Below are 21,640 nucleotides of genomic sequence, written 5' to 3' on the forward strand. Positions count from 1 at the left end.
ACAAAGCAGTCCCTGCCTTGGAGTACTAAAACAGTTCAAAGAGTGGGATCTCTAATGAACCCCAAGAGCTTCCTATCTCTGAACCTATTCCCTTTTGTTTAGGCCCTTTGAGAGATACACACCCTTTTCTCCTTAGTTCCTCTGCCCTTATCCATTTATTAGGTCAAGACTTCTTAAAGAAGTATGCATGGCAGAGTTTCTTTATCCCAAAGGGGGGAAATAATTCTAGATTTGACAATAGTCATCAAAGTAACCAATCATGTAAATTAAATCACCCTTTGACATCTTTAATTGCTTCAGCTCTGACAGTCCTAGAGCTGATTCTGAAAACTCTGATTATTTGTCCCTATTGAATCAGCTACCACCCTCCTACAGACCAAATCTCCACCTGATATTGGCAAAATTTACAGCATGCCTCCCATCACGATTCAGATAAGTCCCTCAAAACCTCTTCCCAGAATTAATCAATACCCTATAAGTAAAGAAGCCCTTCAAGGCATGAAGCCCATAATAGAAGATTACAGGTCTCAAGACACTATTATCCCTGTACTAATCTTTCTAATACTTCTATTTAACCTGTGAGAAAACCTAAGGACCCAGGATGGAGGTTCATCCAGTACCTCCAAGTAATAAACAACACTGTTATCCCTCGACCCCCTGTTGTTCCCAACCCTCATATGTTACTAACATCCATTCTCACTGGAAGTGAATTCTTTACTGTAATTGATTTATGCAGTGCATTCACTAGTATTCCAGTTGACCAAGCCAGCCAATAACTTTTGCCTTCACTTGGGAAGAAAAACAATTCACTTGGACACTAATGCCTCAGGTTTAACTGATTCCTTATTTCTCAAATCCTGAAGGCTGATCTGGATGATATAAATTACCCTAGAGGTTCTATTTTGTTGCAATATGTGGATGATTTGCTTCTTTGTTCTACTTCTCCAGCCTCCTCATAGGAAGACAGCATCCACTTGCTAAAGCTTTTAGCCTCAAAGGGACATAAAATTACCAAAGAAAAACTGCAGTTTGTCCAAACCCAGGTTTAGGGCATCTGATATCAGAACAAGAACTACACTTATATCCAGATAAACTTTATAGTGTCCTAAGTTTCCCAAAACCCCAAACTAAACACTATCTGTGACTATTTCTTGGGTTAGTTGGTTATGCTGAAATGAGATCCCAAATTTCTCTCTTATGGCCAAACCTCTGTATGTTTTATTCAAGAAAAACAACCCCAGTGAAATTTAATGGGAAAAATCAGATGACGTAGATTTCAAGGCCTTAAAGGAGAGTTGGAAGAACCCACCTGCCCTGGGGCATCCCAGTTATCAGATTTCCTTTTTCCTTTTTGTATATGAAAAAGGAAATACCCTTGGGGTACTCATCCCATAACACAGGGACCACCATTGACCCATAGGGTATTATAGCCAGCAACTGGACCCTGTAATATGGGGATACCTGCCTTGCCTTAGAGTCATTAGGCCCCAGCTCTTTCAGTTAAAACCACTGAGAGAGACAGGAGAAGATGGCAGAAGAGTAGGACACGGAGATCACCTTCCTCCCCACAGATACATCAGAAATACATCTACATGTGGAACAGCTCCTACAGAACACCTAATGAACACTGGCAGAAGACCTCAGACCTCCCAAAAGGCAAGAAACTCTCCACGTACCTGGGTAGGGCAAAAGAAAAAGGAATAAACAGAGACAAAAGAATAGGGACAGGACCTGCACCAGTGGGAGGGAGCTGGGAAGGAGGAAAGATTTCCACACACTAGAAGCCCCTTCGCGGGTGGAGACTGCAGGGGATGGAGGGGGAAGCTTCAGAGCCACAGAGGAGAGCGCAGCAACAGGGGTGTGGAGGACCAGGCGGAGAGATTCCTGCACAGAGGATCGGTGCCGACCAGCACTCACCATCCCGAGAAGCTAGTCTGCTCACCTGCAGGGACGGGCAGCGGCTGGAAGCTGAGGCTCGGGCTTTGGAGCTTGGATCCCAGGGAGAGGACTAAGGTTGGCGGCGTGAACACAGACTGAAAGGGGCTAGTGCGCCACGGCTAGCCGGGAGAGAGTCCGGGAAAAAGTCTGGACCTGCCGAAGAGACAATACACTTTTTCTTGCCTCTTTGTTTCCCGGTGCGCGAGGAGAGAGGATTAAGAGCGCTGCTTAAAGGAGCTCCAGAGACAGGCGCGAGCCGCGGCTATCAGCGTGGACCCCAGAGACGGGCATGAGACGCTAAGGCTGCTGCGGCAGCCACCAAGAAGCCTGTGTGCGAGCACAGGTCACTATCCCCACCTCCCCTCCCGGGAGCCTGTGCAGCCCGCCACTGCCAGGGTCCCGGGATCCAGGGACAACTTCTCCGGGAGAACGCATGGCGCACCGGCTTCTGCCGCCGCAGGCTCACCCCGCATCCGTACCCTTCCCTCCCCCTGGCCTGAGTGAGCCAGAGCCCCCAAATCAGCAGCTCCTTTAACCCTGTCCCGTCTGAGCGAAGATCAGACGCCCTCAGGTGACCTACACGCAGAGGCGGGGCCAAATCCAAAGCTGAACCCCGGCAGGTGTTCGAACAGAGAAGAGAAAGGGAAATTTCTCCCAGCAGCCTCAGAAGCAGTGAATTAAAGCTCCACAATCAACTTGATGTACCCTGCATCTGTGGAATACCTGAATAGACAACGAATCATCCCAAACTGAGGAGATGGACTTTGGGAGCAAGATATATTATTTTTTCCCCTTTTCCTCTTTTTGTGAGTGTATATGTGCATGGTTCTGTGCGATATTTTGTCTGTATAGCTTTGCTTTCACCATTTGTCCCAGGGTATTGTCCGTCCGTTTTTTTTTTTTTCTCTTAACTTGGAAAATTTTTTTCCTTAATAATTGTTTTTTATTTTAATAACTTTATTTTATTTTATCTTACTTTATTTTAGTTTATCCTCTTCCTTTCTTTCTATTTTTTCTCCCTTTTATTCTGAGCCGTGTGGAGGACAGTCTCTTGGTGCTCCAGCCAGGCGTCAGGGCTGTGCCACTGAGGTGGGAGAGCCAACTGCAGGACACTGGTCCAGAAGAGACCTCCCAGCTCCACGTAATATCAAATGGCGAAAATCTCCCAGAGATCTCCATCTCAACACCAACACCCAGCTTCACTCAACGACCAGCAAGCTCCAGTGCTGGACACCCTATGACAAACAACTAGCAAGACAGGAACACAGTCCCATCCATTAGCAGAGAGGCTGCCTAAAATCATAGTAAGGCCAGACACCCCAAAACACACCACCAGACGTGGACCTACCCACTAGAAAAACAAGATCCAGCCTCATCCACCAGAACACAGGCACTAGTCCCATCCACCAGGAAACCTACACAACTCACTGAACCAACCTTAGCCACTGAGGACAGACACCAAAAACAACGGGAACTACGAACCTGCAGCCTGTGAAAAGGAGACCCCAAACACAGTAACATAAGCAAAATGAAAAGACAGAAAAACACACAGCAGATGAAGGAGCAAGGCAAAAACCCACCACACCTAAAAAATGAAGAGGAAACAGGCAGTCTACCTGAAAAAGAATTCAGAATAATGATAGTAAAGATGATCCAAAATCTTGGAAATAGAATAGAGAAAATGCAAGAAACGTTTAACAAGGACCTAGAAGAACTAAAGAGGAAACAAGCAATGATGAACAACACAATAAATGAAATTAAAAATACTCTAGAAGGGATCAATAGCAGAATAACTGAGGCAGAAGAACGGATAAGTGACCTGGAAGATAAAATAGTGGAAATAACTACTGTAGAGCAGAATAAAGAAAAAAGAATGAAAAGAACTGAGGACAGTCTCAGAGACCTCTGGGACAATTAAACGCACCAACATTCAAATTATAGGGGTCCCATAAGAAGAAGAGAAAAAGAAAGGGACTGAGAAAATATTTGAAGAGATTATAGTTGAAAACTTCCCTAAAATGGGAAAGGAAATAGTCAATCAACTCCAGGAAGCACAGAGAGTCCCATACAGGATAAATCCAAGGAGAAACATGCCAAGACACATATTAATCAAACTATCAAAAATTAAATACAAAGAAAACATATTAAAAGCAGCAAGGGAAAAACAACAAATAATGCATAAGGGAATCCCCATAAGGTTAACAGCTGATCTTTCAGCAGAAACTCTGCAAGCCACAAGGGAGGGCAGGACATATTTAAAGTGATGAAGGAGAAAAACCTACAACCAAGATAAGTCTACCCAGCAAGGATCTCATTCAGATTTGATGGAGAAATTAAAACCATTGCAGACAAGCAAAAGCTGAGAGAGTTCAGCACCACCAAACCAGCTTTACAACAAATGGTAAAGGAACTTCTCTAGGCAAGAAACACAAGAGAAGGAAAAGACCTACAATAACAAGCCCAAAACAATTAAGAAAATGGGAATGGGAACATACATATCGATAATTACCTTAAATGTAAATGGATTAAATGCTCCCACCAAAAGACACAGACTGGCTGAATGGATACAAAAACAAGACCCGTATATATGCTGTCTATAAGAGACCCATTTCGGACTTAGGGACACATACAGACTGAAAGTGAGGGGATGGAAAAAGATATTCCATGCAAATGGAAATCTAAAGGAAGCTGGAGTAGCAATTCTCATATCAGACAAAATAGACTTTAAAATAAAGACTATTATAAGAGACAAAGAAGGATACTACATAATGATCAAGGGATCAATCCAAGAAGAAGAGATAACAACTGTAAATATTTATGCACCCAACATAGGAGCACCTCAATACATAAGGCAATACTAACAGCCATAAAAGGGGAAATCGACAGTAACACAATCATAGTAGGGGACTTTAACAGCCCACTTTCACCAATGGACAGATCATCCAAAAGGAAAATAAATCAGGAAACACAAGCTTTAAATGATACATTAAACAAGATGGACTTAATTGATATTTATAGGACATTCCATCCAAAATCAACAGAATACACATTTTTCTCAAGTGCGCATGGAACATTCTCCAGGATAGATCGTATCTTGGGTCACAAATCAAGCCTTGGTAAATTTAAGAAATTTGAAATCTTATCAAGTATCTTTTTCGACCACAAAGCTATGAGACTAGAAATCAATTACAGGAAAAGATCTGTAAAAAATACAAACACATGGATGCTAAACAATACACTGCTTAATAACGAAGTGATCACTGCAGAAATCAAAGAGGAAATCAAAAAATTCCTAGAAACAAATGACAATGGAGATATGACGATCCAAAACCTATGGGATGCAGCAAAAGCAGTTCTAAGAGGGAAGTTTATAGCAATACAATCCTACCTTAAGAAACAGGAAACATCTCAAATAAACAACCTAACCTTGCACCTAACCAATTAGAGAAAGAAGAACAAAAAAAAACCCAAAGTTAGCAGAAGCAAGGAAATGATAAAGATCAGAAATAAATGAAAAAGAAATGAAGGAAACAATAGCAAAGATCAATAAACTAAAAGCTGGTTCTTTGAGAAGATAAAGAAAATTGAGAAACCATTAGCCAGACTCATCAAGAAAAAAAGGGAGAAGACTCAAATCAATAGAATTAGAAATAAAAAAGGAGAAGTAACAACTGACACTGCAGAAATACAAAGGATCATGAGAGATTACTACAAGCAACTCTATGCCAATAAAATGGACAACCTGGAAGAAACGGACAAATTCTTAGAAATGCACAACCTGCCGAGACTGAACCAGGAAGAAATAGAAAATATGAACAGACCAATCACAAGCACTCAAATTGAGACTGTGATTAAAAATCTTCCAACAAACAAAAGCCCAGGACCAGATGGCTTCACAGGCGAATTCTATCAAACACTTAGGGAAGAGCTAACACCTATCCTTCTCAAACTCTTCCAAAATATAGCAGAGGGAGGAACACTCACAAACTCATTCTACGAGGCCACCATCACCCTGATACCAAAACCAGACAAAGATGTCACAAAGAAAGAAAACTACAGGCCAATATCACTGATGAACATAGATGCAAAAATCCTCAACAAAATACTAGCAAACAGAATCCAACAGCACATTAAAAGGATCATACACCATGATCAAGTGGGGTTTATGCCAGGAATGCAAGGATTCTTCAATATACACAAATCAATCAACGTGATACACCATATTAACAAATTGGAATACAACCATATGATCATCTCAATAGATGCAGAGAAAACTTTCGACAAAATTCAACACTCATTTATGATTAAACCCCTCCAGAAAGCAGGCATAGAGGGAACTTTCCTCAACATAATAAAGGCCATATATGACAAACCCACAGCCAACATCATCCTCAATTGTGAAAAACTGAAACCATTTTCACTAAGGTCAGGAAGAACACAAGGTTGCCCACTCTCACCACTATTATTCAACATAGTTTTGGAAGTTTTAGCCACAGCAATCAGAGAAGAAAAAGAAATAAAAGGAATCCAAATCGGAAAAGAAGTAAAGCTGTCACTGTTTGCACATGACATGATACTATACATAGAGAATCCTAAAGATGCTACCAGAAAACTACTAGTGCTAATCAATGAATTTGGTAAAGTAGCAGGATACAAAATTAATGCACAGAAATCTCTGGCACTCCTCTACACTAATGATGAAAAATCTGAAAGTGAAATTAAGAAAACACTCCCATTTAGCACTGCAACAAAAAGAATAAAATATCTAGGAGTAAACCTACCTAAAGAGACAAAAGACCTGTATGCAGAAAATTATAAGACACTGATGAAAGAAATTAAAGATGATACAAACAGATGGAAAGATATACCATGTTCCTGAATTGGAAGAATTAACATTGTGAAAATGATTCTACTACCCAAAGCAATCTACAGATTCAATGCAATCCCTATCAAACTACCACTGGCATTTTTCACAGAAGTAGAACAAAAAATTTCACATTTGTATGGAAACACAAAAGACCCGAATAGCCAAAGCAATCCTGAGAACAAAAAATGGAGCTGAAGGAATAAGGCTCCCTGACTTCAGACTATACTACAAAGCTACAGTAATAAAGACAGTATGGTACTGGCACAAAAACAGAAATATAGATCAATGGAACAGGATAGAAAGCCCAGAGATAAACCCACGCATATATGGTCCTGTTATCTTTGATAAAGGAGGCAAGAATATACAGTGCAGAAAAGACAGCCTCTTCAATAAGTGGTGCTGCTAAAACAAGACAGGTACATGTAAAAGTATGAAATTAGAACACTCCCTAACACCATACATAAAAATAAACTCAAAATGGATTAAAGACCTAAATGTAAGGCCAAACACTATAAAACTCTTAGAGGAAAACATAGGCAGAATAATGTATGACATAAATCACAGCAAGATCCTTTTTGACCCACCTCCTAGAGAAATGGAAAGAAAAACAAAAATAAACAAATGGGACCTAATGAAACTTCAAAGCTTTTGCATAGCAAAGGAAACCATAAAGAAGATGAAAAGACAACCCTCAGAATGGGAGAATATATTTGCAAATGAAGCAACTGACAAAGGATTAATCTCCAAAATTTACAAGCAGCTCATGCAGCTCAATAACAAAGAAACAAACAACCCAATCCAAGAATGGGCAGAAGACCTAAATAGACATTTCTCCAAAGAAGATATACAGATTGCCAACAAACTAGTGAAAGAATGCTCAACATCATTAATCATTAGAGAAATGCAAATCAAAACTACAATGATATATCATCTCACACGGGTCAGAATCGCCATCATCAGAAAATCTAGAAACAATAAATGCTGGAGAGGGTGTGGAGAAAAGGGAACACTCTTGCACTGTTGGTGGGAATGTAAATTGATACAGCCACTATGGAGAACAGTATGGAGGTTCCTTAAAAAACTAGAAATAGAACTACTACATGACCCAGCAATCCCACTACTGGGCATATATCCTGAAAAAACCATAATTCAAAAAGAGTCATGTACCACAATGTTCATTGCAGCTCTATTTACAATAGCCAGGACATAGAAGCAACCTAAGTGTCCATCAAGAGATGAATGGATAAAGAAGATGTGTCACATATATACAATGGAATATTACTCAGCCTTAAAAAGAAACGAAATTGAGTTATTTGTAGTGAGGTGGATGGACCTAGAGTCTGTTATACAGAGTGAAGTAAGTCAGAAAGAGAAAAACAAATACTGTATGCTAACACATATATGTGGAATCTAAGGGGAAAAAAAGGTCATGAAGAACCTAGGGGTAAGACGGGAATAAAGACACAGACCTACTAGAGCACAGGCTTGAGGATATGCGGAGGGAGAAGGGTAAGCTGTGACAAAGTGAGAGAGTGGCATGGACATATATACACTACCAAACGTAAAATAGATAGCTAGTGGGAAGTAGCAGCGTAGCACAGGGAGATCAGCTAGGTGGTTTGTGACCACCTAGAGGGGTGGGATAGGGAGGGTGGGAGGGAGGGAGATGCAAGAGGGAAGAGATATGGGAACATAGGTATATGTATAACTGATTCACTTTGTTATAAAGCAGAAACTAACACACCATTGTAAGGCAATTATAATCCAATAAAGATGTTAAAAAAAAAAAAAACACTGAGAAAATCGTTGTGGGATCCCCTTTAACCTTTTTTGTACTTCATGCATTAGAAGCTTTCCTGAATTCTCATCACTCTCAACATTTCTCAGTCAGCCACTTCACCCCCATGAAGTCCTTCTGTTAACTGCCCCTCACATAACTCTTCTATATTGTATTAAGCTTAACCCTGCTACTCTTCTCTACATCACTGACAAAGTCCCTTTTGACAGCTTAACGTTGAGAGATCACCTCCTGACTGCTCATAATGATCTACAGGAAAATCTTTTGAGTAAATCTGACCTCTCATGGTTCACTGGTGGTTCTTATTTAAAAGGTGCTAGTGGCAAATATTGTGCTGGGTAAGCTACTTCAACTCCTTTGATGTTGTTGAGGATGAATCTTTACCTATGGCTACTTTGGCCAAACAGGCTGAATTATACACTCTTACATGGGCTTGTACTTTAGACAAGGAGAAAACTGGCAATATTTATACTGATAGCAGATATGCTTTCAGAGTAACTTATGATTTTGAAATGTTGTAGAAGCAACATGGCTTCTTTACTTCCAGCAGAAATAAAAATTTAAATGGCCCCTATGTTCAGAAATTTTTACCTGCTGCCTTAGCTATTATTAATACTTTGGGAGCATTCTAACCCTGACTCTCTGCAAGCTAAGGAAATCACCTTGCAGAAATCATTTCTGCAAAAAAAGTCTGGCCTTAAAGGGACCAGCAGCAGCCAAACCTTTGTCATGGTCTAAAGAGTTATTTCCCCAAGTGGTAACTTAAGAAAACTCGCTAGAGAAGTCCAAAAATTGGCCTCAGAAAAGGAAAAACAAGATTGGAAGTTCAACAATTGTTGGTTTGATAAAAAGAGAAAGCTCTGGTTTAGACCAAGTAACAACCCAGTCCTACCAGAGACTCTAAAATTCCCACTCCTCACCACTGCACATGCGTTAAACTATTGATCTACTGACAAAATGACAACATTCATGAATCAATATTGGGGAAACACTAACTAACCCATGAAAAGTACATAACTCACTTGTCCCACTTGTCCAAAATACAACCCAGGAAGCCTGTTCATACTGCTCCCAGACATTTTTAACTGCCTAATAGACCATTCGAGGTCTGACAAATGGGTTTCATACAACTTTCTCCACCTCATGGATATAAATATGTTTTAGTCATGGTCTGTATGTTTTCACAATGGACTGTTGCCTTCCCTTACAGACAGGCTACTGCCTCTTCTGTGGCTAAAGTCCTTTTGGAAAAGATTATCTGTACCTCTTCAATTTCATAGTGATCAAGGAACCCTTTTACTGACCAGGTACTTTGATAAGTCTGTGCTGTTTGGCTGGTTTTACACATTTCACTGTACTTTCTGCCCTCAAACCTTTGGCTTAGTCGAACACACCAGTGGCATTATTAAGACTCAGTTAGCAAAATTGGTACAGGCCCTCTAAGTACTTTGACCAAAAACATTGCCATTGGTCCTTCTAAATCTCAGATCCATACTTTTTGGAACCCATAAACTCTCACCCTTTGTGACAGTCAAATGACACCCAACGTTTTGGCTCTTGCTTCTTTTGACCCACAACTGATAAAAGAAGAGATACTCCAATATTGCAAAGGCCTAATTGCTTCTATTAAAAATAACTATGTTTTGGTAGAGCAATCTTTTCACAGTGTACTCTTGGGAGACAAGGACCTTATGATTCACATTCTGTAACCTGGAGATTTCATCTACTGGAAAAGACACTTCCATAAAAGCTCTCTTCAGCCTCACAGGAAAGGCCCTTATGCACCAAACTCCAAGGAATAGACTCTTGGATTCATGTGACACATCTAAAGAAAGCATCAAACCCTGAGTAGACCTGCACATCATCTAGTGACCTGAAAGTAAAGATTTCCCAGAATTGAAGCAGATGACATCTGATGAGACAACTTTCCCAAGATATTCAGACCAGGCCTATTGGAAGTTTGCCAACTTTTGATGATGACATAATGCTTTAGATGATCTTGATAACATATGGATTTTAGATTAAAAGTACCTGATAGTTGTCCCTCCCTGTTACTTGCATGGTACCTCGACTGGTTTCCAATCTATGCACTTGCCCTCCAGTGTGAGACACTACACCCAGGAAAGGTCCTTCCTGGCATTGAGGGACAAAAAGCTGCTGAAACTGGAAAACCTGACTCTTGATCAGTGATGTTTTCAGAGAAAGATCTTGATCTAAAGGGGGAAATGTAAAAAATTAATAAACTAGAAACCTCAATTAAATAGAGTTGGGAGACTAGAAGGGGGAGCTCTCACGCCCCACAACAAAGTCCAACTAGAAGAAGAAATACTCCTCTTCTTTCCTGGCAAGGATTCAGCCAATGAAAGGTCATAGAGTCTTTGTTTACTATAGCTCTTCCCCCGCCCACTTCCTTTTCCCCTCCATAAAAGTGCTCTCTTTCCCTTGCTGTGTTGGGACTTGCACGTGGCTCTCCATGGTTGAGACACCAAATTGCAGTTCTCTGCTGATCTCAAATAAACCCATCTTTGCTAGAGAAATATCTGGAGGTCTATTTGTTTTAGGTCAATAGTCCCGAAAATAATAGAAATGAGATGTTGATTCTATCCATCATTTAGCAAAACCCTACAATCTCAAACAACCAAAGAACTTCAATGGCCAGTGGGAACAAAGCATGTACTAATCCCACCCACACGCCCAGTTCTAGAGTTTTGGAATATGTAACTAATGTCCAAGGAAAATGCTCCTTCAAGAATATGTCAGGTTCTACTGACTGAATACTATGGATTTAACATTGCCAATAATGCTGGCATGTTGACTTAATGTCTGAAACTGCCACAGTCATCTTGTGACCTTGAGGAGAAGGCCAGGAAATTACAGAAATGTCAATCCAGTCTCCTCAATAAGAAACTCCACTGAGTTTCCAAACTAGAGCTAGAACCACTTATCTCCAGATCTGTTACATGAGAGAATAAAATGCCTTATGTTGATGTTGTTTAAGCCACACTCAGTGACTTTTCTGGAAACATAGCCAGAACATTCCTAATGGATTCACCATGGGAGGAACACGTGCTAAAACTCAGGAGCAGTGTGTTCAGGTAACCATAGTAGCTCTTCATTACTTGAGTTTAGAGTATCAGACGGGAAGTAGCAAAATAAGGCTGGAAAAGAAAACAGCAGCTTGACAGGGAATGACTTTGAAGAACATGCTAATAAGCAGCCTTTACTCTTTTCCAAACTACAGAAGAGAATCAGGACAGATTTTAAGGAGAGGCATAAGATAAGGCAGAAGTACGCAGAAGTCAGATTATGGAAAATTTTATCTAACATGCTAGGAAGCCTGACTAGGAAGCCTAGTAAATTGGGAGATGGTTAAGCAAGAGAGTAAAATAACTGTGCTCTAGAAAAACCAGTCTTATGACTCTGACTTGCAAAATTGGAGGCAGAAAAGCCAAGCTTATTGCAATGGTACAGGCAAGAAATAATGGTGCCCTGAGCTAAGCAGCACCAGCAGGGAAAAAAGGAAACAAGACAATGAGTTAGTTATGAGTGCAGAATATACAGCTCCTAGTTACCAATTTGGTATAGGAGAGCAAAGGAAAAGAAGGAGTTAAAGTTTTTGTTGTTGTTGTTGTTGTTTATGGTATGAAATGTTGTTTTTTATGGTACAAAATAAAGCTTTCATTCTCCTTGAGCACTGGCCCCATGCAAGGATAGTTTCAGAGAGTCACATCTCTTCTAAAGCCTTACTGATTCCCTAGATTTTCTTAGGAAAAAAAGACATTTTATTAAGTAATGTTTGGGGTTTTTTTCTTACTATTTAGAAAAATATGAATGAATGTACCACTTGTATCTAGCTGACACAAATGTGAGAAATTCTTATGGTAAAGGGGAAAAAAATGAAACAAATTGAGTCATATATACACTCCATTTTTCATCCTGCATATTAAGAGAAGTGGCTTGAATCACCCACCCCCCTGCCCTTTGGGTTAAAAGAAACTTTCAAGCTCTGAAATTCTATATCAAGTTAAAAGATATAGTCACAGTTATGGCAAGGAGAGATGAGAACTCAGAATGGATTTGGCCATGGAAGATAAAGCAAAAGCCAGTATAACATGGATGAACAGAAAAAAGGTGACTCAGATATATGCAGGCTTTATCTAATTTACTTCTGGCCTTTGGCAGAACACTAACTCTTATTACAACTTCTGCCACCAAATTTTCAATTGGGGAATTTAGAGTCCTTAGAAGACACTTCAAATCAACAGATGGAGAAATAAGACTTTCAAGGAATTGAAGTATCTGAGGTCTATCCTCCTGCAGAAGAGACAGTGTGAAGCAGGTTTAATGGAAATACTCAGAGCCTAGGAAAGAAATCAGGTTTCCAGGCCTGGCTTAGTCACTAACTAGTCATCTGTGTGATATTGGTAGAAAGAATGATAAAAAAGTCATGCAGCACCTACAAGGCGACCCAAGCTAAAAGAGTGAAAAGCAGAATCACATAACATTTTAATTTCTCATCTAAGCCAAGCAGAGGGCTAGCACAATGATAACAATGCCTATTTGATAGTTCAAGGACAATTCCATTATATGCATCAAAAATAGCTATTTAAAAATTCAGTGCATCAGTAGATTGTCAGCAATTGTTGCTCATCTTACAATTGCAATTCTCACAGTACTTTGGTGATTCTTATATGAGAAAGGATGCAGTACAGAGTCTTAATTACTTAGACTGCTTCTTATTAAGAAAAAAAAATTAGCAATAAATAAGGACTAACATGCATCAACCCTCTTACAACAGCAAAGCACATTTTAACATTTAAAGAAGGTATGTGGATTATAAAGTACTATAGCATTATGTTTAAGACCTGTCAAGTAACTAAAAATTCTGACCCACTCTTCAAAGAAATAGATCTACCTGGTTAAGTATGGTGATTTAATAATTATCAGAGAAGGTGATAATAATAACTGATCAGATTTATTGAGTATTTAGTGTTGCCTGTTACTCTAATAAGCACTTGGCTTCTAGTATTCCTTTCTTTTTTTTTTTTTTTGCAGTACGCGGGCCTCTCACTGTTGTGGCCTCTCCCGTTGCGGAGCACAGGCTCCGGACGCGCAGGCTCAGTGGCCATGGCTCACGGGCCCAGCTGCTCCGCGGCATGTGGGATCTTCCCGGACTGGAGCACGAACCCGTGTCCCCTGCATCGGCAGGCGGACTCTCAACCACTGCGCCACCAGGGAAGCCCTAGTATTCCTTTTAATTCTCACAATAACCTTATGAAGTAGTGTCACTACAATATTATTTAATAGAGGAAGAAACTGAGGATTAGGGGTTCTTAGTAACTTGCCCAGATTCCCACAACCAGATGGGATGGAGCCAGAAATGAAATCCATTTCTGTCTGAATCCAAAGCCAATGCCTTTGATTCCATGACAGACACAGGCTAACTATGCATTTCATCTTTCTGAGCAGAAGACACGGGATACAAAATAAATCATGTGTAAAATATAAATATGTAATAGAATTTCAAGTTCACTGAGGGAGAATCATACTTGGAAGTTAAAAGAAGTCACAGAATATCATGCTTATTGAAAAATAGGGCTTGAAACTGACTGAAAAGGTCAAATTTACCTTAGGATGTCTCAGGAGAAAGTTGGCATCTTCCTCAAAATATTCCAAATCTTTCTCTAGTTGGAAAGGGAGGTCTTCATAGTCACAGTAAGCCAAGGCCAAGACAGCAAAGCCATGACTGGCCAGAAGACTGGCTCGGATTTCAATCAGTCCACCAATACCACCAAACAAATCAATAACCACTGGGAAACGGCCCTCTCCTGAAAACAAAACCAAACAAAAAAAACTACAGAATTGAGTATGAAGGGAAGGTGAGAAGAAGAGAAGACAAATATGACAACATGAAGAAATGCATCACAAATTTTAGAATTAATGTATAAAATTTCAATAGAATTTCCACATTTTCAGCCTTTTTTTCTGGGGCAGAATTAAAGCTGATTGAGTATATAATGGAGCATAATATTCAGAAGTTTCACTGGACGCCATGTTCATTGACATGTTTAATCTCTACAGCCAAAGAGAATTCAGGATTCTTAATGAGTCATATCTATAGTGCTGGAGTAAAGAAAGCCAAAGAAATTAGGCAAGGGCTTCTTAACCTACACAAATAGGCTTCAGGAAATCAGCGAAGGTCCTGAAATTACATGCAAGACTATACATTCATATGTGCATTTTACTGATGAGAGCACCCACAGATTTATTTGGGTTCTCAAAGAAGTATATGGCTTTAAAAAAAAAAGTATTTAAATGATTATGTTAGCTAAAATCCTGACTTAACACTGCTCTGTTACACTCATCTGACTATACAGTGATGAAATTTTACACCAAAATAGGGATGGTCAGGGTATCATTCTACACTCACTGTGTAGGCAGCTTGCTTCCAAAATAAAGCAGAGCTCACATACTGAAAGTAATTTATCATACCCTTATTGGGGATATACTATTATTGTATAAGTGATTTTAGCTAAGAAAGCCTGATCCTATCCATATTTGAAAGGAGTGACTTGATTTAAAGGAGTACTGGGAATTGTCAAAACAAAATATTGCTATATTTTCTCACCTTGAGAAAAGGAAAAATAAAGTGATACTGAATACATCTTGGTTTAAAAGTACCACTTGAATACATGAATAGGGATGTTTTTGCGTATTCTGATTGACAGTACTTAAGAGTACTGAGCCTCTTATTCTGGAAAAATGTTGTTGTTGAGAACTTCTTTGAGACCTGACTCAACCGTTTTTGGCTCCACAGAACACAACACTTTTCTGTACCCCAACAGAATAAGCACCCAAATCAGGAGACCCAGCACACACAATGTCTAAGAGCGTTCACAAATAGCACACCCTAAACCAGCACATCATCCCAAGGTGAAAGGCCTGAACTAATATTCAGATTCTTATTTTAATAGATCTTTATTGGAGTATAATTACTTCACAATACTATGTTAGTTTCTGTTGTACAACAAAGTGAATCAGCTATATGCATACACATGTCCCCATATCCCCTCCCTCTTGAGCCTCCCTCCCATCCTCCCTATCCCACCGCTCTAGGTTATCACAAAGCACTGAGCCGAATATTCAGATTCTTAACTGAATATTAGCATCAAGGAGGTTTGTGCCACTTACTTCCTGACCCCTACACACAATAAAGTGGTCTATATGCTAAAGACTGGGGGTAAAAAATTTTCAAATTTACCCAAAAAGGTGCATGGGTCATGGTGAATTTGCAAAGGGAAGCTTTTTTTCCTTTTACGCCATCTAACACTCTATGTTGTCAGAAACCACCTCTAACACTTCAGGTTTCCTTAACTCACCTCAGTTCTAGAAGGTGACTATTTAAAAAAAAAAAAAAAAAAAGGCAGGGAAAGAGGGGGAATACATCCTGATGATGTGATGGCTGTGTCCCAAATCAAAGCACATGTCTGAATAAGGCAACCTCAGACACACCTGAAACCTGGACCTACTGAGGGCTACTTCTGGGAAATTAACTTTGCTTCATTCAGTCCCCACAATAAACTTTGAGAAATGTACCAATAGTGTTTTGAACCACTTTTTGGTATGTTGAGATCACTATGAGAAACGAATGTTCTGAAAAGTTTTATAGCCATTAGGGAGCATGTTATATTAGCTGCTGATTTATGGAATATCCTATAAATATGCAATATTTATGGAACTAGAGGGTATAAAGTTTCTTTGCATCCTCTATATTTCTTGCAATATTTCAATCCATTATATCATCAGCTTATTGTGACAATCATGCAATAACCTATGCCTAAATTAAAACTCAGACATGACAGAACCCCCAAAAGAAGCTGGGATACAGTTCCATATCAGGATGTGGGTCTTCAGATAGCTAGGCTTCAATGTGAATGAATTTCACATAAATCCAAAGCTATGGAAATCTCATAATGCAGGGACTCCATAAACTACTGTTACATCCTTAGGCTCCAGAATTGCTGAGATAAAACTTGAGTTGGAATGAAGTTATCACCACGTTCTTGTTCTGACCCAAAGTTAACTCTGATTCTGAGTCAGGAAAGGAATGCTCTCTATTTTATCCACATCCAAGTAAACTTCTAGGAGGATAAGGGATTTAAAAGAGGAAAAAAAAAAAGATGACAATAACCAGGGTAATTCCACTCACCTGGAGGGAGAAGGAGGGCTCCCCGAAGGCGGCTTTCTTTGACTTGGATTCGGGTGACACCAGGTGCTACATACCACCTCTCCAAAGTCAGGCTGACCTTTGGAGTAGTGATGGCGGTGTGGGTAACCATTACATCTGAATCATAAAGTTTTAATTGGAACTGCAAGGGGTTATTCATAACATCTCTTTTCAGCAGTTTAGTTAGTATCTTCTCAGATTTCAGGGACCAGAGGAGACCCATAGGGTGGACTCCTACATAATCACCTCCAAGAGAAGATGCATGCTCTAGGTCCACCTCACCAACTTCACTGGCCCTAGAGTAGGCTTGAGAATGAAACAGGATTCCCTTTTCATCTTCCAGTGATGTCCAAAGAAGCACTATCTGAAATGGAGTTAGGTCTTTAGCTATGCGCTGGCTCATCAACATGAGTGCACTTGCAGGGGTAGCTGTCAGCTGAATCCTTGTTACAGTGTGGCTCCTTGGATGATTCTTCACTAACGCCTTCAGTAAACCTCAACACAGAAAGAAATATGGGAGAATGAAATAAGGCAGTGATAAGGTTAAGGAAAAGTAAACTGGACCAGGAATCAGGCTGCTTGGGATTCAGCTCTAACTCTCCAGTTACTTAGCAAATATCCTGATATAATCTTCAAGTTCAAGATTCCTAGGAGTGTTCAACAAATTTCTAGAAGATATATAGCAAAGTGATAAGTTTCACAACAATAATGATCCAAGGCTGAGGAAGCAGCAGTCAAAATATGCATGAATGATATTAACACATCCAAGGAAAACATCACAATCTGCCATCTAGAGCCTTTGAAAAGTCAAGTACAATGGAGAATAGGAGTGAGAGGTGGGGTTGAAAGCAGGGGGACTTGATGAACGTCTCTATGTAAGAAACAGGTGACTCTACTACTAATGCCCTCCCTGAGTCCTGCAAATAGAATGCCTTGGCCTCTAAACTTTTACCTACAAGAGCATAAAAAATAGAATGATCTTTCAAAAGAATGAGAATAAAGTCTCTCGGGAGAACAAGGAGGCTGACATATTGCTCCCTAGGAAAAAAAATACTCATAGCTTTGTAGTTAGGATTTACCCAGTCCTAAGCAAAAGGAGAAACTGACAAGCCCTTCAGGTACACAGAAGTGTTTTTGTTTTGTTAAACTCATTAGATTGCCAAGAATGCAAAGAATCTAAATGAATTAAACTCTAGCAAGTGACAAGCTCCTCATAGAAGAGAAGAAATTTTCACTCCTACGTGGTGACTTTCAATTATGACGAAGCAACAATAACAACAAAAACCCATAGAGAAAAATAAAGAGAAATCCATAGAAAATTTAATGCACTTAAGATGCAGATCGTCAGACTAATAATTGAAAAAGCAAATTGCTGTTTTTTTAGAAAGGTATTGTCAAGATAAAAGACACAGACAGATTGAAAATAAAAGGGAAGAAAAATATAGGCAACACAGATACTGAACATAAGAAAGCTAGTGGGGCTATATGTATATCAACTTTATATCAACTTATATCAAGACTATATACAGGACTTCCCTGGTGGTCCAGTGGCTAAGACTCCGCACTCCCAGTGCAGGCGGCCTGGGTTTGATCCCTGGTCAGGGAACTAGATCCCACATGCTGCAACTAAGAAGTTCACATGCTGCAACTAAAGACCCCGCATGCCACAATGAAGATCCCACATGAAACAACGAAGATCCTGTGTGCTGCAACTGAGACACAACACAGCCAAATAAATAAATATATTTTTTAAAAGACTATATATATTTATATATATATTTATTTATAGCCACTTATGTCAAGACAAAGAGTATTACTAGAGATAAAGGGGAATATTTCATAATAATAAAGAAATCAAGTCATCAAGAAAATATATTTTTAAACGTATATACACTCTGTAATAACAGAGTTTCAAAATACATGAAGCAAAATTGAAAGAATTTTTAAAAATCCATGATCATAGTTGAGAATTTTAGCAACTGTCTCTCAGTAAATGACAGTTCAAGTCGATTTTAAAAATTCAGTAAGATACCAAAGATTTGGACAACACTCCCAACCAACTTGATCTCATTGACATTTATAAAACACTATACCTCAAAACTGAAATATATATATTCTTTCTAAAGAAACCAAGTACTGATTTCTGCTTAGAATGTAGGCAGCTAGAGTGTTGTTCCATCAATAATAACAAGAAAATGTGAATAATCTTGAAAATCATAACTTATATTGAATCTATCAAAGAGGTGAGGTTGCAGGGCCACTAACTAGCCTGAAATGTAAGAAAAGAAGGGTGCCTTCATGATGAAACAACCTGGTAAACCTGCAGCAGAGCACAAGATGGGGCCTCCATACAAGCAGATAACCGGAATTCAGCTGAATTTTCAGTGAATTGCTAAAGGCTGTGTGAGCTAGCATAAACACAGAAAACACCCAGAAGCTGCAGACACAAGAGAAGTTTGCACCCAATAACAGGCTCTTCTTTATGTACCTCACCAGATGGTTATGAGAAAGATTGGGGTAGGACAAGAAACTGGAAAAATGTTTCCTGACTTGGGCAGTCCTGGAGGAGGGTAGCAACCACCACTGCAAGAAAGGCACAAAGCCCCACCTGAACCTTTTTTCCCTGAGGAATAAAATCCTTAAGCCACTGGGAGAGAGGATGACCAACTGAGCCAGTTTCTTGGGACTGAAGCATTTCCCAAGATGCAGGACTTTCAGAGCTAAAACCGGGACAGTCCCAGAAAAATCAGGAGGAGTTGGTCACCCTACTGGAGAAAGAACACCAAGTCCTGTCACTCTCAAGGCACAGGAGACCTATTGTTGCTGGAGGCAGGAAAAAATGAATGGGGAAAAAACAAAAAGCAAACAAAAAAACCCTTACCCCTGGAGAAGGACAGGAAACCATCCTGGACTCAAATAATTAGAGGTCTCTCATCACTTGGAGAGGGCAGGATCACTGAGAAATCTCCACCCCCAGACAGCGGGGCACAGGGCCTGTCAAAGACTGAGGCTCATCTAGGATAACAGAAAACTATCATGACCTCCCCACCACCAGGCTAGTGAACACCAAGTAACAAGCAACAACAGTCTACCATTTAGAGTGTATAAAAACACGGAAAGAGACACTTTCTAATGTGCAGGCACACAGGGAAGGCCTAAAGTTGAGGGTGGAAAGTGAACATTGAGAAAAATCCTCTAGCAAACCTACCGCCTTCTAAACACAGTGTAACACCAAAAGATTTTGAAGTTGGTGATTATAGCCAATATAACCATAGCAAAAATGACAACAAAAAAAATGAGCTCAACTCTTGACTAGATTGACCCCACTAACAGACCAGCAGAAGAGGTATTTCTAGTTCAAGATGTAAATATTTATATTGATTTTTACTGTTCTATATACCATGTCTGACAATCAATTAAAAATTATGAGATGCAACTCAATTGCAAAAATAAACAATCTGATTAAAATATGGGCAGAGGATCTAAATAGATATTTTCTCAAAGAAGGCAAACAGATGGACAACACATACATGAAAATGTGCTCAACATCACTAATCACCAGGGAAATGCAAATCAAAATCACAACTGTTAGGACAGCTATTATCAAAAAGACAAGAAATAACAAGTGCTGGTGAGGATGTGGAGAAAAGAGAACACTTGTGCATCACTGACAGGAATGTAAATTGGTGCAGCCACTATGGAAAACAATATGGAGGCTCCTCAAAAAACTAAAAACAGAACTTCCTTATGATTCAGCAATTCCACTTCTGGGTATTTATCCAAAAGAAATGAAAACACTAATTCAAAAAGATACCTACAGCCCCAGGTTCATTGTAGCATTATTTATAATACCCAAGACATGGAAACAACTTAAGTGTCCACTGATGAATGAATGAATAAATAGTATATATATATATAATGAAGTATTATTCAGGCATAAAAATGAAGGAAATCCTGCCATTTGTGACAACATGGATGGACCTTGAGGGCATTATGCTAAGTTAAATAAATCAGACAGAGAAAGACAAATACTATATGATCTCACCTATATGTGGAATCTAATACAAAACAAAATACAAAAACAAAAAACCCCCACTGAACTCATAGATACAGAGAATAGGTTGGTGGTTTCCAGAAGCAGGGGGTAGAGGGTGGGCAAAAATGGGTGAAGGTTGTCAAAAGGTACAAACTTTCAGTAATAAAATAAAGTAAGTCCTGGGGATGTAATTTACAGTGTAGTGACTATAGTTAATAATACTATATTGTATATTTGAAAGTTACTAAGAGAGTAGATCTTAAAAGTTCTCATTGCAAGAAAAAAATTTTTTACCTACCGGTGGCAATGAATATTGGCTAACTTATTGTGGTAATCATTTTGCAATGTATGTATCATTGTGGTAATCATTTTGCAATGTATCAAATCATTATGTTGTCCACCTATAACTAATATAATGATATATGTCATTTATATTTCAATAAAAAAGAAAAATGCTGAAATTCAAGCACAGGATTTGATGGTAAAAGTAGCTAACAGCCAACAAATGTTCAACCAAGCCAGGTATGTTATGTCAAGTTTAGGACCAAACCTGGAAGATGAGATGGGGATATCTTATGGATGCCCCAAACAATTTTCACTCCCTAGAAGTTTCTGAACATTCTGTATTTGCTGAAGAGGCCCACCCTTTGCCCACTAAGAGCTAGAACTACCCTCTCTCCCTTTCTCCCACCCTAACATGAATAAAGACCATATACAGGTCTTCCCCCATAAGGCAACAGGTGCCTTTGGAAGCTGTCCCCATTCTGGCTACCA

The 21,640-nt window shown here is 39.4% G+C and overlaps 1 protein-coding gene across 1 annotated transcript in view; it reads right to left on the bottom strand.

Moving 5' to 3' along the window:
* Positions 1 to 21,640, bottom strand: part of LOC101284164 (acyl-coenzyme A amino acid N-acyltransferase 2) — an 81,537-nt gene that overhangs the window by 40,924 nt on the left and 18,973 nt on the right. Inside the window, exon 2 of the mRNA XM_049710979.1 lies at positions 14,232 to 14,431. The gene's annotated coding sequence lies outside the window, so the exon portion shown is untranslated. The remainder of the gene's footprint in view (positions 1 to 14,231; positions 14,432 to 21,640) is intronic.

Source organism: Orcinus orca, chromosome 6 (assembly GCF_937001465.1).
Source record: "Orcinus orca chromosome 6, mOrcOrc1.1, whole genome shotgun sequence".
Classification (NCBI taxonomy): domain Eukaryota; kingdom Metazoa; phylum Chordata; class Mammalia; order Artiodactyla; family Delphinidae; genus Orcinus; species Orcinus orca.